We start from the raw sequence: 17676 nt of genomic DNA, 5'->3' as shown, positions 1-17676 counted from the left end.
CCAAGCTGGTTCTGCCCGTTCTCTCCATGAAATCCTTTGCTCGCCTAACAGCACTGGCGAAAGCCCACTTGATGTCCATCATCTCCATCTCCTCTTTGTCAATCTGCTGATAGTCTTCTTGTGTCAGATTAATGTTGCCAATCTGACCTTCCACTAACCCACAATACGCACTCACTAAAGTGTTTAGCAGCTCCATGTGTTCCTTTGCTACTTCCACTCTTACTTTTGAAAAGCTTGAAGTGTCAAGCTGTACTGTGTTTGGCTTTGATGGCTGACCAACAGATGATTTATTTCCATAACAAGCTTGTTGTTGAGCAGGAAGTGGTTGTAATGGATTTCCATACAAGTCTGTGGTGGGAGCTGGCTTAACAGGAACTTGTATCTGATTGCCATACAAATCTGTGCTTGTGACAAACGCCGTTTGAAGTGGAGCATGTGAACCGGGTCTTGCAGACGAAGTACTGGAAGTTCCATAATACATATCAGGATTGCATGGCACAATGGATCTTGCAGAAGAAGTACTGGAAGTTCCATAATACATTTCAGGATTTTGTGGCACTGGAACTCTTTTTGCCTTTAAGGTTTCCTCCTGATCTTTGTTTTCCAAGAGCTGAACAAAGTCATTGATGTGTGTCGTAGCCAAAACTCCATTATACTTCAGAATTTCCAAGAAACTATTCCACTGAGGTGGCAACGCATCTGCAAATTTTTCACTACCTCTGCTGGAGTTGTTACTACCCCAAAATTACCCAACTCAGTAAGCAAATGATTAAACCGACTTGTCATGTCTCCCAAAGATTCTTTATCCATACACGTGAAGCCATCGAATTCTTTCTTGAGTAGATCGTGTCGCAATTGACATGTAGCTTCATTACCTACCCCTCTGGTCTTCAACGCATCCCATAATTTCTTCGTTGTCTTGAAACTGACAAACTGATGGTAAATATCTTTGCTTAACGCCTGAGTAAGAATGGCATATGCCTTCTTTTCCAAATCATACGTCTTTTTCTGATCTTCTGGAAGATCGGCAAATGTAGCAGCAGATGAAGCGGCAACCTCTATAGCTTGATCGAAATCTGTGGTGAAACGTATCCATAATTCTGTATTTTGACCAAGAACGTATGTATGAAATCTATCAACCCAACCCGGATATTCGTTCAAGTGCATCAACTTTGGAGGTCGATTCAAACTTCCGGTTTCGCTTTCGCTTAATAGAATACTTTGAATACTCGGAGTTTGATTTGATATGAATGCCCATTGACCGGTTGATATAGCATTTGCTTGCGAATATGTCGATACGGGAGATTCGGCCCATGAGGGAGATAAACTTGTATTTCTATACTTTCCCTCATCCGGGGCCGGAGTACCCCACCAACTTGGATTCATGTTTGATATGTATGAATGATAACCTGAAAAACACACCTCAAACAAACAGTTAAACTGTTATTGCAAACCTTCTGTGTAAAAATATAAGTGTTTCGACGAAACAGTTTCACGAAACAACTTCTGATTCGTCGACGAGACACAAGTTCTTTTAATCTATTATTGATACGACGAATCAAGTTCACTAGTTTTACTACGACGAAACTGATTTGTTTCTTTTGAACTCAATTTTTTTTTTTTACGAAACCAAAGCCCAATCCTAGTTTGACAAAACAAAGACCTGTTGGGCTTTCTGTTCAACGAAACAGGCCTTTTGTTACTTTGGGCCGACGAAACAACTCAATATTCTGGCCCAAAAAGAGTCAACGAAACTGAAGTGCAAGATTGGTTGACGAAACAGTTTTTTTTTTTTTAATTAGCAATTTACGAAACAAATGGGTTTTTATGGGCTTACCAACATCGGCGAAACTAAAGCCCAAAACAATATTGAAGAAATGGAATTATTATTTGGGCCTTTTGATTTGACGAAACAAAGTTCAAAGCCCAATATGTGTTTCGTCAATTGTGTTTGATGAAACGAATTTTGAGTTTCGTCGTTTGTCTTTTTGGCGAAACAGAATTGTTTCGTCAAATGCCTGTTACGTCGAAAAAGATGTCAGGGGTTGGTAGACTTTTCAAATTGACCTTATCTTCTAACACACACAGACATGCTTTCGGCTTGTTTCACCAAACAAGTATGGTTTTGATTATTTTAATCTTATCACTCTTACCAACACACAAACAAGTTTCACCAACAATTTTTCAAAGATCAAAAAGTGAATACTTGAAGAACACTTTGAATATGGCAAGAACACTATGAGTTTTCCGGTGAACTTTAAACTTCCGAACACAATATTTTGCTTAAAACTTCACTAAAAACCACCTTTTAATATGTGAAAATGAAAAACTACAAGGTTTTTATAAGAACTTTTAGCAAAACAACAAGATATTTGAAGATTTGACAAGATTTTTCAAGAAAAATAAAAGCTTCAAACACTCGGAAAAACACCCGAAAAACACTCGGTTTTAACAAGGAGAAGAGCCAAGAGCGCCAAGGCTCTGATACCACTTGTAGGTCCGGCTAGGAGGATCTAGTCGTCTAATCCTTGTGTACAAACCAACCCGGTTGTGCGGAATCCAACCGGAAAGGCAAACCGAGATAGAACACGAAAATACACGACACAGAATATTCATCGATTAACACCTCTGTATTAATACGTATGAAAGGTTCGGTTACAAGCTCAATGTTTACAGATATATTCTATAAACTCTCTAAAACTCTCGTGTGTATGCTCTCTGTTCTTTCCTTATCTTATCCAGAGACTGACTGACTATTTATAGTCACAGCACCACGAAACGGAACTAATCTTGGCGAAACAAAATCACAGTCGACGAATCACAAGAATGGATGACGAAACAGAAATATAGTCGACGAAACTAACCTGTTTCGTCGACCCACCTTTGTTTCGCCATCTTTGGGCTTTGGCCCAGTCTTGAGGCCCATTCTCTTGTTTCGCCGAAGGCTTAAGCCCATGTGCTTGTGTTTCGCCGTTCACTTTTCAGCCCAAGGAACTGTGGTTCAAGACTTTTGTTCCTTAGCCCGCTTGAAATCTCGAATCATACGACGGAGGAAAGCCGTTGCCCGAGTCGACATGCGTCAAGTCGAGTCGCGTCGAGTCGCGTCCACAAGCATGCATCAACAACATGTTTTACCATTTATAATAACACGTATTTTTAAACTTTGAAGGCGCCAAAAAATGGTAAAACTGTCCCACGATTTTTTAACTTGGCTCCATAAAAATAGGGTAGTGGGTCATATATTATCATATATATAAAGAGACATAAGGGGTAAAAAAAACATTACCCCTGCTGTCTAAATAGAAGATCATCATAAAAAAACACAAATCAGTCGTCCAAGGTACTTTCTTTCCATCATATTACACTTTCAGCTTTGAAACTGTAACAACAAATTAAAACTTTTGTTATTTGATGTAAAAAGGACAAGAAGATGATGGTGAGGCATGGTGAACCGAAGGTATGTTCATGTATTTTCTTTCATTCAGTGTACAGGTGCTTAGTTTACAATTAAATCTGTATTTAAAAAGTTCAAATTTTCTGCTTTTATGTAAACAGGATGAGAAGAGACAACGAAGCATGATGAACCAAAGGTGAACTCTAGTCATGTATTTTCTTTCATTCAGTTTACAATATCATAAATATCATACTTAACACTGCAATTCGAAGTTCTAACCTTTTGATTTTGATGTAAACAAGATTAGAAGATGATGTCGAAGCAAGATGAACCAAAGGCAAACTCAAGTTACATACTTTCTTTCTTTCAATTTACAATCTCATCTTTAAAGGTGTAATATAAAGATTTAATTTTCTGTTCTTGATTTAAACAAGATTAGAAGACGGTGCCGAACATGATAACTTGAAGGTGAACTCAAGTCATGTACTTTTTTCAGTTTACAATTTGATCTTTAAGACGTAACTAAATATTTATATACTTATATTCTATTTTTTATTTAAACAAGATCAGAAGATGATGTCAAAGCATGTGACTCTGGTAATTTCGCTTTTTAGATATTTACATCGGTTATATATTGTTTTTTTAGAAAATGGTAATTTGTTTTTTAGTGGTTTTCAAAAAATATAATGCCTTTTTTATATTTTTACACAAGTTTCATATTGTTTTGTTTATAAAAGGGGCAATTTGTTTTTTTAATGACTTTAATATAAAGGATAGTTTGTCTTTTATACATTTTTACACAAGTTTTTCTTCCTATTATTTAGTTCATTAAGTTAGTGGGTATAATACTTTCCACTTAACTCTTAATTTGTGTTATGTAAATAATGTAGGTCCCTCGGAGGATGAGGTCAAACCTTATCCTTGTTATGATTAACACACTAGCAAGTGCGGAATCCAAGCTAGAGTGCAAACCGAGATGAAACAAGCACAAACACAAGACACACAATATTCACCGATTAACACCACTTGTATTAATACGTATGAAAGGTTCAGTTACAAGCTCAATGTTTACAAATCTGTTTTGCAAACTCTCTCTAAGTGTGTGTGTGTTCTCAACAGAATGTTCTCTCTGTTCTGCTTGCTTCCCAAAATGAAGTGAACATATTACATGGGTATATATACCCAACACAGATCGTCTGGTCGAAGGATCAGATAGGCTGATCGAAGGATCAGATAGATTGATCGAAACATCATCTATCGATCTGAAACCTATCGAAGGATCCATATACCTCGAAGGATGATATCCTTGGAGGTCCATCAACATCCATCGATGGCTTATCCTTCGAGCTCATCGAAGGATCTAAACAATCCTTCGATGACTCATCCTTCGATGACACATCCTTCGACAACTCATCCTTCCCACTTGTAGGTCCCTCGGAGGATGAGGTCAAACCTTATCCTTGTTATGATTAACACACTAGCATGTGCGGAATCCAAGCTAGAGTGCAAACCGAGATGAAACAAGCACAATCACAAGACACACAATATTCACCGATTAACACCACTTGTATTAATACGTATGAAAGGTTCAGTTACAAGCTCAATGTTTACAAATCTGTTTTGCAAACTCTCTCTAAGTGTGTGTGTGTTCTCAACAGAATGTTCTCTCTGTTCTGCTTGCTTCCCAAAATGAAGTGAACACATTACATGGGTATATATACCCAACACAGATCGTCTGGTCGAAGGATCAGATAGGCTGATCGAAGGATCAGATAGATTGATCGAAACATCATCTATCGATCTGAAACCTATCGAAGGATCCATATACCTCGAAGGATGTCTTTCGAGGTCCATCAACATCCATCGAAGGCTTATCCTTCGAGCTCATCGAAGGATCTAAACAATCCTTCGATGACTCATCCTTCGATGACACATCCTTCGACAACTCATCCTTCGACACAGACATATTACAATCATTGTCTAACTGTTTGGCCAAGTCAAACCAGGAGGATGGTTGACTTGGTCAAAACTTACAAGACTAACAAAAGACATCGTCTTATATCATGACAAAATACAGACAAAGTACAGACACAAGTGCACCAACAAACTCCCCCTTGGCTGTAGCTTTGTCTCGATCTTTGTGTCTTCAAGTCTCTGACGTCCTTTCAAGTCTTCAATGTCGGAGGATCTTCAAAGTCTTCACGTCTTGGAAGCAGAAAGTGTATCAACAAACTCCCTGTTTCATGTAGGAAGTGTGTTGACAAACTCCCCCTTAACATAAGCTCCCCCTTGAGTTATGCTCGTGAATGACTTGATCTTTACAGCTTGAGATCCTTGTGGTGTTGATGATGGTCAGCGGCAACTCGATCATCTTCATCTTTTGAGTGCCTTCACGTCGTGTCTTCATTCCAAAGCTTGTCATCGACCATGTTCTCCTTGCCTTTAGAATCTGCACATGCAAGAAATCTAAACGCGTAATGAGAACAACTGCTTGGAATATAGTTAGCATAAACAAATGACACACGTATGACCATGTTTCAATCAAACACCGTCCGACAGTTTGAAAGTTTAATAAATTTCTCAATTTTAGATTTAACTTTCAAAAACTTGCAAATTTCGACCGTTTATGAAGATTTAGTCAATTCGGTTTAACAAGTTAACTCCCCCTAAAATCAACAAACTAAGACAAATTTAAAACACAAAGGTATTTACAAAAATGATTTTCCGATGTTGGTTTACTCTTGCTTGACCTTAATGCCGTTTACCAATAATAAAAAGTCAAATCTTGATTTGTCAAATGCTTTGGTAAAAAGGTCGGCACGTTGGTCATCGGTGTGGACCTTAACAACATCGATTAGCCTTTTCTCAAAGCAATCACGTATGAAGTGATATTTGATTTCGATGTGTTTGGTCTTTGAGTGCTGCACAGGATTTCTAGTGATTTGTAATGCAGCAGAATTATCAACGTAAATAGGAGTAGTTAGGAATTCAAAACCGTAGTCGCGTAATTGTTGTTGGATCCAAAGAACTTGGGAGCAACAACTTGAGGCAGCAATGTATTCAGCTTCACATGTTGATGTAGCGACGCACGTCTGCTTCTTGCACTGCCATGTGACTAGGCGATTTCCTAAAAACTGATATCCAGCCGTTGTGGATTTGCCGTCGATTTTGCATCCACCAAAATCAGAATCACTGAAAGCGATCAAGTCAAAGTTATTATCCCTAGGGTACCATAGACCGGTGTCAGGGTAACCCTTCAAATAACGAAAAATCCTTTTGACAGCTACAAGATGTGAGGCCTTCGGGTTGACTTGATATCTGGCAAGCAGGCACGTTGGGTACATTATGTCTGGCCTTGATGCTGTGAGGTACATAAAAGATCCGATCATTGCGCGGTAGTATGAGGGGCTAACAGCTTCACCCTTCAAGTCTGGAGTAATTCCGTGATTTTGTGGCAGTGGGGTACCAATGGGCGTTGCATCAGACATCTGGAACCGGCTCAAGATGTCACCAACATATTTAGTCTGATGGATGAATATCCCAGACTCAGTTTGTTGCACTTGTAGGCCCAAAAAGAAAGTCATTTCCCCCATAGCACTCATCTCGAATTTATCCTGCATAATGCGCTCGAAATTCCTACATAAGACATCATTAGTAGAACCAAAAATAATATCATCAACGTATACCTGTACCAGAAGAAGATCTCCATCTTGTTCTTTGATGAAAAGAGTACAGTCAATAAGACCTCTTCGAAAACCGTTCTCCAGCAGATAGTTAGATAAGGTTGCATACCAAGCTCGCGGTGCTTGATGTAGACCATAGAGAGCTTTGTTGAGCAACCAAACCCGATCGGGATGGATAGGATCTTCAAAACCTGGAGGCTGTTCGACGTACACCTCTTCTTCAACCACACCATGTAAGAATGCACTTTTGACGTCCATCTGGTAAACCTTGAATCCTTTGAATGAGGCATAAGCCAGAAAGATCCGAATTGCTTCCAGACGTGCAACAGGTGCATAGACTTCGTTGTAGTCGATTCCTTCTATCTGACGAAAACCTTGAACGACTAAACGTGCTTTGTTCCGGATAACAACTCCGCGGTCATCCTTTTTGCATTTAAACACCCAACGGGTACCAATCTTCTTGTAGCCAGCAGGTTTCTCTACGAGTTTCCAGACACCAAGCTTCTGGAACTATTGCAGTTCTTCCTGCAGTGCTTCAACCCAAGAGTTATCTTTCATGGCTTCTTTCCAAGTTCTTGGCTCTTCCTGTGAAACATAACACGCGAAAGACCAATCGTTTTGTTGCCCGGATTCTCGAATAGCTGCATACAGGCCTGCATTGTTGTTGTTTTGCAACATGTTTCTTGTTTGAATACCACTTTGCACATTTCCGATGATGTTTTGTTGAGGATGGGTATTATGAATCCTTGTTTCTGGATTATCTGGAACTGGAATATTTATACCCAGATTGTTGAAATTGAGATCAACAACTAAATCAATGCCCGGAATTGACGAAGAGGATGATGCAGTAGCTTCAGCTGTTCTATGGGCATCCACTGGAGGAGTACCCTCTGAAGTACCATGAACTGCTGTTGTTGGAGCTTCTTGATCTGCATCTAGAAATTCATCATCCTCTGAAGATTCGTTCAATTCGGTTGCATCATGAAAATCCTCATTGTCGAGAGTATTATTGTTCACCGAAGATGGTTCTTGATTGACAAGAATTGGACGCACCACTGGTGAAACTGTTGCATTGTCACTCTCGAAAAACATCCTTGCCGCAGCACTTTCTTCAACGGCTTCAACATTGATCGAATTGAAAAAATCATCGTACTCAAACATCCAAGGCTGACCAGGACATTTGACTGGCAAGGTGTGCCTTTGTACTCTGACCTCAGACCATTCCTCAACCCTTTTAGTCTCTAGATTCCAGACTCGTAAGTTAGGGGTGGCATACCCAAGAAAGTATCCGTCAATTGCTTTAGCCCCAAACTTTCCATTAGGATCGATGATTGTACATGGAGCTCCAAACGGTTCAAGATATGACAAATCTGGTTTCCGTTTCTGAAGAAGCTCAAAGCAGGTCTTGTTGTGCCTTTTGACTGTAAGGACTCGGTTCAACGTATAACATGCAGAGGCCACAGCTTCAGTCCAGAATGGAATGGGCAACTGCGACTCTACCAACATTGTCCTAGCAGTCTCGATCAATGTGCGGTTCTTACGTTCAGCGACGCCATTCTGTTGAGGAGTATAAGCTGCACTAAACTCATGAAGAATACCCTTTGAAGTGCAAAACTCCGCCATGGCATGATTTTTAAATTCAGTACCATTGTCGCTACGTATCCGCCTAACCTTCAACTTATACAAATTCTCAATCTGAATTATCAAGTTTTTGATAATACCAAAGGTTTCACTCTTGTGTGCCATGAACGCCACCCAAGAAAATCTTGAATAGTCATCAGTAATCACGAGGCAGTATTGATCATTCCGAATACTTTTGTGCTTGACAGGACCGAACAAATCCATGTGCAAACGTTCAAGAGGAACTGCCACCGTGTTGATCTTCTTAGGAGGATGTCGTTTCTTCGTTTGTTTTCCTTTCTGGCACGAAACACAGACGTCTTGAAGATGGAAGTTTTTAAGAGGAACACCATTCACCAATTCATTTGAAACCAAATGATTCATTTTGCGTAAGTGAATGTGACCCATTCGTCTGTGCCAAGAGATAGAGTCTTTTTCTGTGGCTTTGGAAACGAAACAAGTTGCTTGTGCAGACGTAGTAATAGCTTGGCTCATATCAAGGACGTACAAATCATTTATCCTTGGAGCTGACAAGAGAATCCATTCTTTTGGAATTTTGAAGCCGGGTTTCAGCACATAACATCCATTAGCATCAAAGTGTACTGAGAATTGCTTGTCACAAATTTGAGAAACACTAAGAAGATTGTGATCAAGTTGTTGCACAAAGTTGATCTTGTCAAAGCTGACAATCCCGTTGGATATCATTCATTCACCCGTAATATAACCACCCTTATCTCCAGCAAATGCAACATAACCTCCTCTAATAGATTTGACGTCGTAGAGAAGCTTCATGTCGCCTGTCATGTGCCTGGATGCCCCACTATCAACAATCCAATGACTACTGATAGTTCCTCCTGGAACACCCTGCACATGAACTTTATTGATTAGTTGGAGATGGGGACCCAAGCCATTGTGGTCTTGGGTCTTCCATTTTCGTCAATAACAATAACTTCTTGTCTTTGATGATTGGTAAATTGTGATGGTCCCCCTGATTCAGTAACCGTTTTTGGTTTCCAGGTCTGTTTTGTTTTACCAGTGTTATTCTTTAAAATTTTAACTTCATGGTTGTCTGAAGTTTTTGAATTTTCTGGTTTGACAGAAACAGATGTTTTGTTAACCACATCGGCTTTAATTGCTTTTTCAATTTTCTTGACCTGTTAGCGTCTCTGTTTCATTTCCCTTTCTTTTACAAGTCGGGGATCTTGTTTTACCGAAACAGTTTGCCTGCGGTCAGTTTGGTCACGGGGAACATCAACTTTTCCTTTTTGTTTATGAAGATATGGACAATTTCGAATTATATGTCCAATTGTTCCACACTCAAAACATGATCTTCGTTCAACAAACCCTGAAGTATCATGTGATTGTCTTGCCGATGATGTTGAACTTTGTGATCCCGAGGTACTAGGTTTTGAACTACTTGGTTCATTTCTTTTCTGTACCGTTGCTTTCTGAACAAAATCTAAGTTAGATTTGTTTTCAAACGTTTCGATTTTGTCCGTTCCCGTCGATTTCACAAAGTTTACATTTTTGTTCTTCTTTAGATTCGGCTTCTTTTGTGCTTGAGCCGGTGATTTTCCTTTTGGCTTGGTGTGATTTTGTTGTTTTTGCACTGTTGGTAGTTTCTTATTGCCATATTGTTTTCGAATTTCGGCCTTTGGAATAGGAGGACACTGTGTAACTATAACACGTGGTCCTGTCTTTCCTAAAAACTTACTTGTCGAATTTTCAAAGACTTTACTTATTAAAGATTGATTAACATTCTTAATAGGAAAATCTTTGTCAGAGTAGATTTATCATCACCAACAAGAGTGTACAGCAAGTTCACATTCTCCGACTCTTTTTCAGAAGAGGACTCGATCGCAACAGTCTTAGCGGTTTTTGCAGGAGGATCACATAGAATGTGATTCTCAAGAGGTATGTCCCCTTCTTTGATTTCCGCATCAGACTTTGCTGGTATAGTATCATCGGATTCATCATCAGAAGAATCAGCATCCTCAATGATAACTGGAGGATCCTGATTCAGTTCAACAGAAGACACACATGTATCTGCTGACACATCTAAATCTGAGGATACTTCTTTCTTGTATCCAAGTCCTGTTGCAAATTCCTTAACATCTAGAGGGACAGATGGTTCAAAGAACACTCTATCCTCCTCGTTAGGCATTGCATCATAATTGTGTCTCACTGGTGGTGGACATTTCTTGTAACCTATGCATGTGACATCCCGTTTCTCTTTCTGAACGTCAATGATGTGATCCAACACATAGCTAGAGCTCAAATAACTGTCTAGCTTAAGTTGGATCGCCTCACTTTCGGTTTTCACACAAGCCATCTCTTTTTGTATAATCTCAAGGCGAGATATTTACAAATTAATGTCAGTTTGTTTTCTGGAAACCATTTTAGTTAGCTCGGTTTTATCTTTCTTTAACTTTTCAATTACCGATTTAAACTCCTTTTCATGGTTTTCATAAAACATATTGGCTTCAGTGCATTTTGAAAGATCCACGGTCAACTTTTGATTGTGGATGAATGTCACATCATACTTCTCTTGCAAAGCCTCGTGTTTGCTTTGCAATTCACACCACTTGGCATTCAAAGAAACATGTTTGTCTTGCAAGTCAAACAAACTAGCTTGTAAAGCATCATGTTTGCCTTGCAACTCAGACATGTTGGCCTCTAAATCAGCACATTTAACATGCAAACTATCACAATTATCACAATTAATAGCAGTGGGTTCATCGACACATACCTGACTTGATGAACTGTCGACATTAGCCATAAAGGCTGAATGGAGAGAAGACGAAGAATAAGCAGCTTGATCCACCAAGATAGATCTTCTTTGAGTTCTTGCTGCAGCTTCCTCCAAAAGCTCATCAATATCTGCATCGACTGACGCATTTGATGTCTCACCCACATGATCATCGCCTGAACTTGAGGATTCTTCATCTGAACTCCTGCTATATCCCGAAGAGTCTTCATCCTCAGAAGATTCACCACCATTGGCGGAAGATTCTCCACCACTGGTGTGAACTAAATCCTTAACCACTTCAGCAAAACATGCTGTTCCATCTGGAGCATCACCACTCAACTGGATTGACCAGTCACAACCTTCATCCACTTGAACCACAAGTGCCCGGTTGGCATTTGATGTTCCAGCTTGGCTCTGGTTGTTGACAGGTATTAATGTACGCTCATTGTTCCTGTTCTGGTTCTGCTGGTTGCCCTGGTTTCTGAAGGGATTCTGGTTCCCATGCTGTGCTGGCTTTGTACATTCCCTTTTAAAGTGACCCTGTTCACCACAATTGAAGCACTTTACTGCCTGTTTATCGAACCCATACTTGGTGTCTTTCTTACTCTCCAAGCTGGTTCTGCCAGTACTTTCCATGAAATCCTTTGCCCTTCTAACAGCACTAGCAAAGGCCCACTTTATATCCATCAAGTCCATCTCTTCCTTGTCAATCTGCCGATAGTCTTCTTGTGTCAGATTAATGTTGCCAATCTGACCTTCCACTAACCCACAGTACCCGCTCACTATAGTGTTAAGCAGCTCCATGTGTTCCCTTGCTACTTCTACACTGACCTTAGAGAAGCTTGAAGTGTCGAGCTGTACTGTATTTGGTTTTGATTGCTGACCAGCAGATGATGTCCCTCCATAACACGCTTGTTGTTGAGCAGGAGGAGATGGTTGTAGAGGATTTCCATACATGTCTGTGGTGGGAGCCGGCTTAACAGGAACTTGTACTGGATTGCCATACATATCCGTGCTTGTGACAAACGCCGTTTGAAGTGGAGCATGTGGACCAGTTCTTGCAGACGAAGAACTGGAAGTTCCATAATACATCTCTGGATTTTGTGGCACTGGAACTCTTTTTGCCTTTAAGGTTTCCTCCTGATCCTTGTTTTCTAAAAGCTGCACGAAGTCGTTGATATTTGTAGTTCTCAAAACTCCGTTATACTTCAAGATTTCCAAGAAACTATTCCATTGGGGAGGCAATGCATCAGCAAACTTTTTCACCACCTCTGCTGTAGTTGTCACTACTCCATAATTGTTCAACTCTGTAAGCAAATGATAAAACCGGCTTGTCATATCTCCCAAAGACTCCTTATCCATACACGTGAAGCCATCGAATTCTTTCTTGAGAAGATCATGACGCAATTGACGTGTTGCTTCATTTCCTACCCCTCTGGTCTTCAACGCGTCCCACAACTTCTTCGTTGTCTTGAAACTGACAAACTGGTGGTAGATATCTTTGCTTAACGCCTGAGTGAGAATGGCGTATGCTTTCTTTTCCAGATCATACGTCTTCTTTTGATCTTCAGGAAGATCGGCAAACGTGCCGGCAGATGAAGCGGCAACCTCTATTGTTTGATCGAAATCTGTGGTGAAACGTAACCACAATTCTGTATTTTGCCCTAGCACGTAAGTGTAGAACCTATCAACCCATCCCGGATACTCGTTTAAGTGCATCAACTTTGGAGGTCGATTCAAACTTTCGGTTTCGCTTTCGCTCAATAAGATACTTTGAATGCTCGGAGTTTGATTTGACACTAATGCCCATTGACCTGTCGATATGGCATTTGCTTGCGAAGATGTCGACACCGGAGATTCGGCCCATGAGGGAGATAGACTTGTATTTGTGTACTTTCCACTATCTGGAGCCGGTGTACCCCACCATGAGGGAGATGAACTTGTATTTGTGTATTTTCCACTATCTGGAGCCGGAGTTCCCCACCAACTTGGGTTCTTGTTTGATAAGAAAAATGAATTCTATATTAATATCTCGAAAGATAACACCAGCCGAAGGATCCCTGATCGAAAGACCTGAAAAACACAAACTTGTTAAACTCAAACAGACTAGGATCGAAAGATCAATACTTGTTCGAAGGATCAACAGTGTTCGAAAGATCACTGTTGAATTTCGAACAATGATTTCGAAAGATTCTCCAAAACGAAGGATCCTTATCTTTCGAATAAGAACTGTAGATCGAACAATATATCCTTCGAAAAGATTCCTTGGATCGAAAGATAAGTCACAGACTTCGAAGGATGTTCGAAGGATGATTATCTGTCGAACCTCCTTTGATCGAAAGATAATCTTTCGACTTCGAAGGATATCCTTCGATCTGTACGAACACAGCTGACACGAAAAGTGACAGGTTGGTGAAAAGGTGATGGGTTGGTAGAAATCTTTCGGTAGAAAGTATGTTCAGACCATACTTTCTACCAAACCAGGATTTGACCAATAAAATATACTAAAAATGGAAGATCCTTATCCAGAAACCGGTCACCGGAGTAAGCCGGAATTTGGCCGGAAATGACCAAAATTCTTAAAAACAAATTTTTAAGTTACCCAACCCGTCCTTTAACACACCCGGTTAGTTTAGAACACGTTTTTACGTCAAGTAATGCGAGAAAAACACTAAAAACGGGTGCTAAACCATGTGAGTTTTGTCCAAACACTCCAAAGTCTTGTATAAACTCGGTTTTTAACAAGGAAAAGAGCCACGGCTCTGATACCACTTGTAGGTCCCTCGGAGGATGAGGTCAAACCTTATCCTTGTTATGATTAAACACTAGCAAGTGCGGAATCCAAGCTAGAGTGCAAACCGAGATGAAACAAGCACAAACACAAGACACACAATATTCACCGATTAACACCACTTGTATTAATACGTATGAAAGGTTCAGTTACAAGCTCAATGTTTACAAATCTGTTTTGCAAACTCTCTCTAAGTGTGTGTGTGTTCTCAACAGAATGTTCTCTCTGTTCTGCTTGCTTCCCAAAATGAAGTGAACATATTACATGGGTATATATACCCAACACAGATCGTCTGGTCGAAGGATCAGATAGGCTGATCGAAGGATCAGATAGATTGATCGAAACATCATCTATCGATCTGAAACCTATCGAAGGATCCATATACCTCGAAGGATGATATCCTTGGAGGTCCATCAACATCCATCGATGGCTTATCCTTCGAGCTCATCGAAGGATCTAAACAATCCTTCGACGACTCATCCTTCGATGACACATCCTTCGACAACTCATCCTTCGACACAGACATATTACAATCATTGTCTAACTGTTTGGCCAAGTCAAACCAGGAGGATGGTTGACTTGGTCAAAACTTACAAGACTAACAAAAGACATCGTCTTATATCATGACAAAATACAGACAAAGTACAGACACAAGTGCACCAACAAATAAGTTGTTTCAATTCAGCAAAAAAGGTAACTTTTATCATTATTTTCCTGTTTCTTATTTTGTAAGATCTCTTTTCAAGTTGTGTAAATGAAATTATTTAACAAGACAATAGGATTAACACATGAAAAACTTGAAAGTATTAATAACAAGATAAAGTGTTTGATAGGTGCTACAAAGAACGTACTAACCTCGACTTAAAGCCATAAGAGTAGCCTCCATCTTCTGGTAAAGATTAAGATTAGAAGACCAAAGTGCCATATTAATAAAGGGAAAGAAACACTATCATTGAAGAATACCTTCATAGCCATTTTGAATTTTCTGAAGAAAAACCTCTCATGTGTTAATACCTTCATTACATATTAGTAGCTATTTTAAATTCTCGTATTCGAATATTTACAAATATCTATCATATGTTAACACCTTCATTAAGTAACAAGAAATTACAAAGAGAGAAAACAACAAATGAACATTTGTTGTTAACTAAAACTTGGTAGATTAGTTACTAACACAACTTACCTAATTTGCTCATTCAGCTAGCCCCCTTCCTCTTTAAACTGCAAAAAAAAAAAAAAAAAATAAATAAATAAATAAAAAATAAAAAATAAAAAATTGTGATTCGTGTGCCTTTATCAAATTAGCAATATCTCCAAAATGATTCAACATAAAGCTTAGAAAATGCAAAACCTTGATTCACCGAATTGGTTATTCAAGTGAAGATCTGGACAAATTAAGAGATGAATCTAGAAACACCTTGATTCACCGCTAGCTTGTAAACCCTTTCATATGTCGTCTTGAGGTGTTGGAGTGGACTTTGATCTAGAATTGACGCTACAAGAGAGGATTTAAGTTGTCAGACGATATACACCTGTCACAGATACAAGGTCTGCACAGATTTGCCCCAAACCAACTTTATTAACCCAAATCAATCGTTCAAGAAGGCAAAACTCTTCTGAAATACAAAACAAAAACTGAACAGTGAATCAATGAAAATGATGATCTCTGGTTTAATCGATTGATTGTAACAACTCATCTCAATATGATATGAAACCCTAAACAAATAACGAAGAAGACGAGAGTTGAACGATCCGGAAGTTTTGGAAAAAAAAATCTATACAACTATCATTTTATTACTCTTTATACTGGAACCCTAGCTTGAGAACTTGATAAGATACACAAAGCCCAGCAGCAGCAAGTAATAGTCTTCAGACCAACAACTAGCCTCCTAAAACAAAAAAGGCTTTTTTTTTTTTAATTTTTTTACTGTGCATTTGTGCAATAATAAAAAAATGAATAAAAAAATTGTTTTGGGCTTGGACTATATTTATCAATTGGGTGTCTTTCGATTATATTATATTTAATTTGGGCTTAGTTATTATACAATTTGGTGTTATAAAAGGTTTGGACTTATAAAAATTTAGAATTTTAATAAATTAAAGTATCCTATTTTTTAGGGGTATCCCCGTATTTATTCAAGAGTATCTTTTATATAAATATGGAAAAAAAATACACTACGAAAACGGGTTTGAGCCATAGCCCGTGATACCCCTCATTGTATTATACCTCCGCCATTGAAAAATACGTTTATTCAAAAAAAAAAAAAAATTCCTATTGAAATTTGGTGCTTATACATAAAATTTGGTTTTTTTCTAAGGTGACACGTGTTTGTACCATTTTAAATCTTAAAAGCATAATTCTCGCATGAATACGGCTAGAATGTATGTTATACTTTAAATTAAACGTGTCACATTGTTACTTACATATGTTATATTTTACTCTTGGAGAATGTTTTACGCTTAACGGATTTCAGTACGATCGTGTATGAACCAAACATGCATGAGACATAAGATATTAAAATGTTCGGTTGTTCATAAAGTACATGTCCATGTTGAAACACTTTTGAACTATTTTAGTTTACTTCACACATTATCATTTGTTCTTTGGTGTTTGTATTTTCGTTATATGCATCTTTCTTCGTATAGTTCACTAATGATTTTATTATACCTTTGTATTTGTGTTTAGATTTTGTTTACCTTTATAGTGTATTATAGAGTTATATAAGTTAATGTTGCTATTTCTTGTGTTAATCTTCATAAACAATAAAAGCTTTCAAATTATATCTTATCTAACTATCCCACACATTTTAATTGTATTATAACATTAATAAACCCGTCCACCGGACGGGTATAGAACTAGTTACAAATGATGTCTGAGTAGAAACTTATTGATGTGTTATTTGCTACGACTATTCTATCTTTTGCAAAATACTATCGACGCTTCGTAGTAACAACTAAAAACCACACCAATATAAGTTCAGCCCTAGCAACCACGGACCATGATTTACTGAAACCTGGATCAATAATTAAAGTTACACTACATAAATCTAAATAAAATGGGTTTTGGCTTTGAAATAGATTCAATCAAACTAAGAGTCGTTTTCAGTACTTATTGTTAACATAACACAAGTGTTTGTAGTCCAACGGTTAGGATAATTGCCTTCCAAGCAATAGACCCGGGTTCGACTCCCGGCAAACGCATTTTAATTTTTCTTCCTTTTCGCCAAATTTTAGACCTAATTTTTACCCGGAGACGATTTCATTACTTTAGAACGGACTACCAGTGAGTAATTTTTAAACATTTATGCTTCAAAAAACAATGAAATTTACATACTTGATGTTATGTTCATGTAGTCAATCTGTGTTATGATCGCCATTTATTGACTGCAGGATAGGTGTTTGATGAAAATCTCCACTGACTTACTTGATTTGATAAGGG

The 17676-nt window shown here is 38.6% G+C and overlaps 1 long non-coding RNA gene and 1 other non-coding gene across 4 annotated transcripts; one reads left to right on the top strand and one right to left on the bottom strand.

Moving 5' to 3' along the window:
• Positions 1 to 3136: 3136 nt before the first annotated feature.
• Positions 3137 to 16082, bottom strand: LOC110900012. 3 transcript variants are annotated; one of them, XR_002570731.2, is made up of 5 exons: positions 15589 to 16082; positions 15421 to 15458; positions 15201 to 15251; positions 15093 to 15126; positions 3137 to 3379 (listed from the first exon to the last, which is right to left on the bottom strand). It is a non-coding gene; the product is annotated as an uncharacterized LOC110900012 (long non-coding RNA). The 3 variants fall into 3 exon arrangements; XR_002570729.2 differs by having other exon boundaries at positions 15093 to 15251; XR_002570730.2 differs by having other exon boundaries at positions 15093 to 15222.
• Positions 16083 to 17366: 1284 nt separating this feature from the next.
• Positions 17367 to 17438, top strand: TRNAG-UCC. The gene has a single exon. It is a non-coding gene; the product is annotated as a tRNA-Gly (tRNA).
• The last annotated feature ends 238 nt before the right edge of the window (positions 17439 to 17676 follow it).

This window comes from Helianthus annuus, chromosome 7, assembly GCF_002127325.2.
Source record: "Helianthus annuus cultivar XRQ/B chromosome 7, HanXRQr2.0-SUNRISE, whole genome shotgun sequence".
NCBI classification, from domain to species: Eukaryota; Viridiplantae; Streptophyta; class Magnoliopsida; order Asterales; family Asteraceae; genus Helianthus; species Helianthus annuus.
The sequence above is the reverse complement of the archived record's forward strand: the minus strand, read 5'-3'. Positions and strand labels throughout refer to the sequence as shown.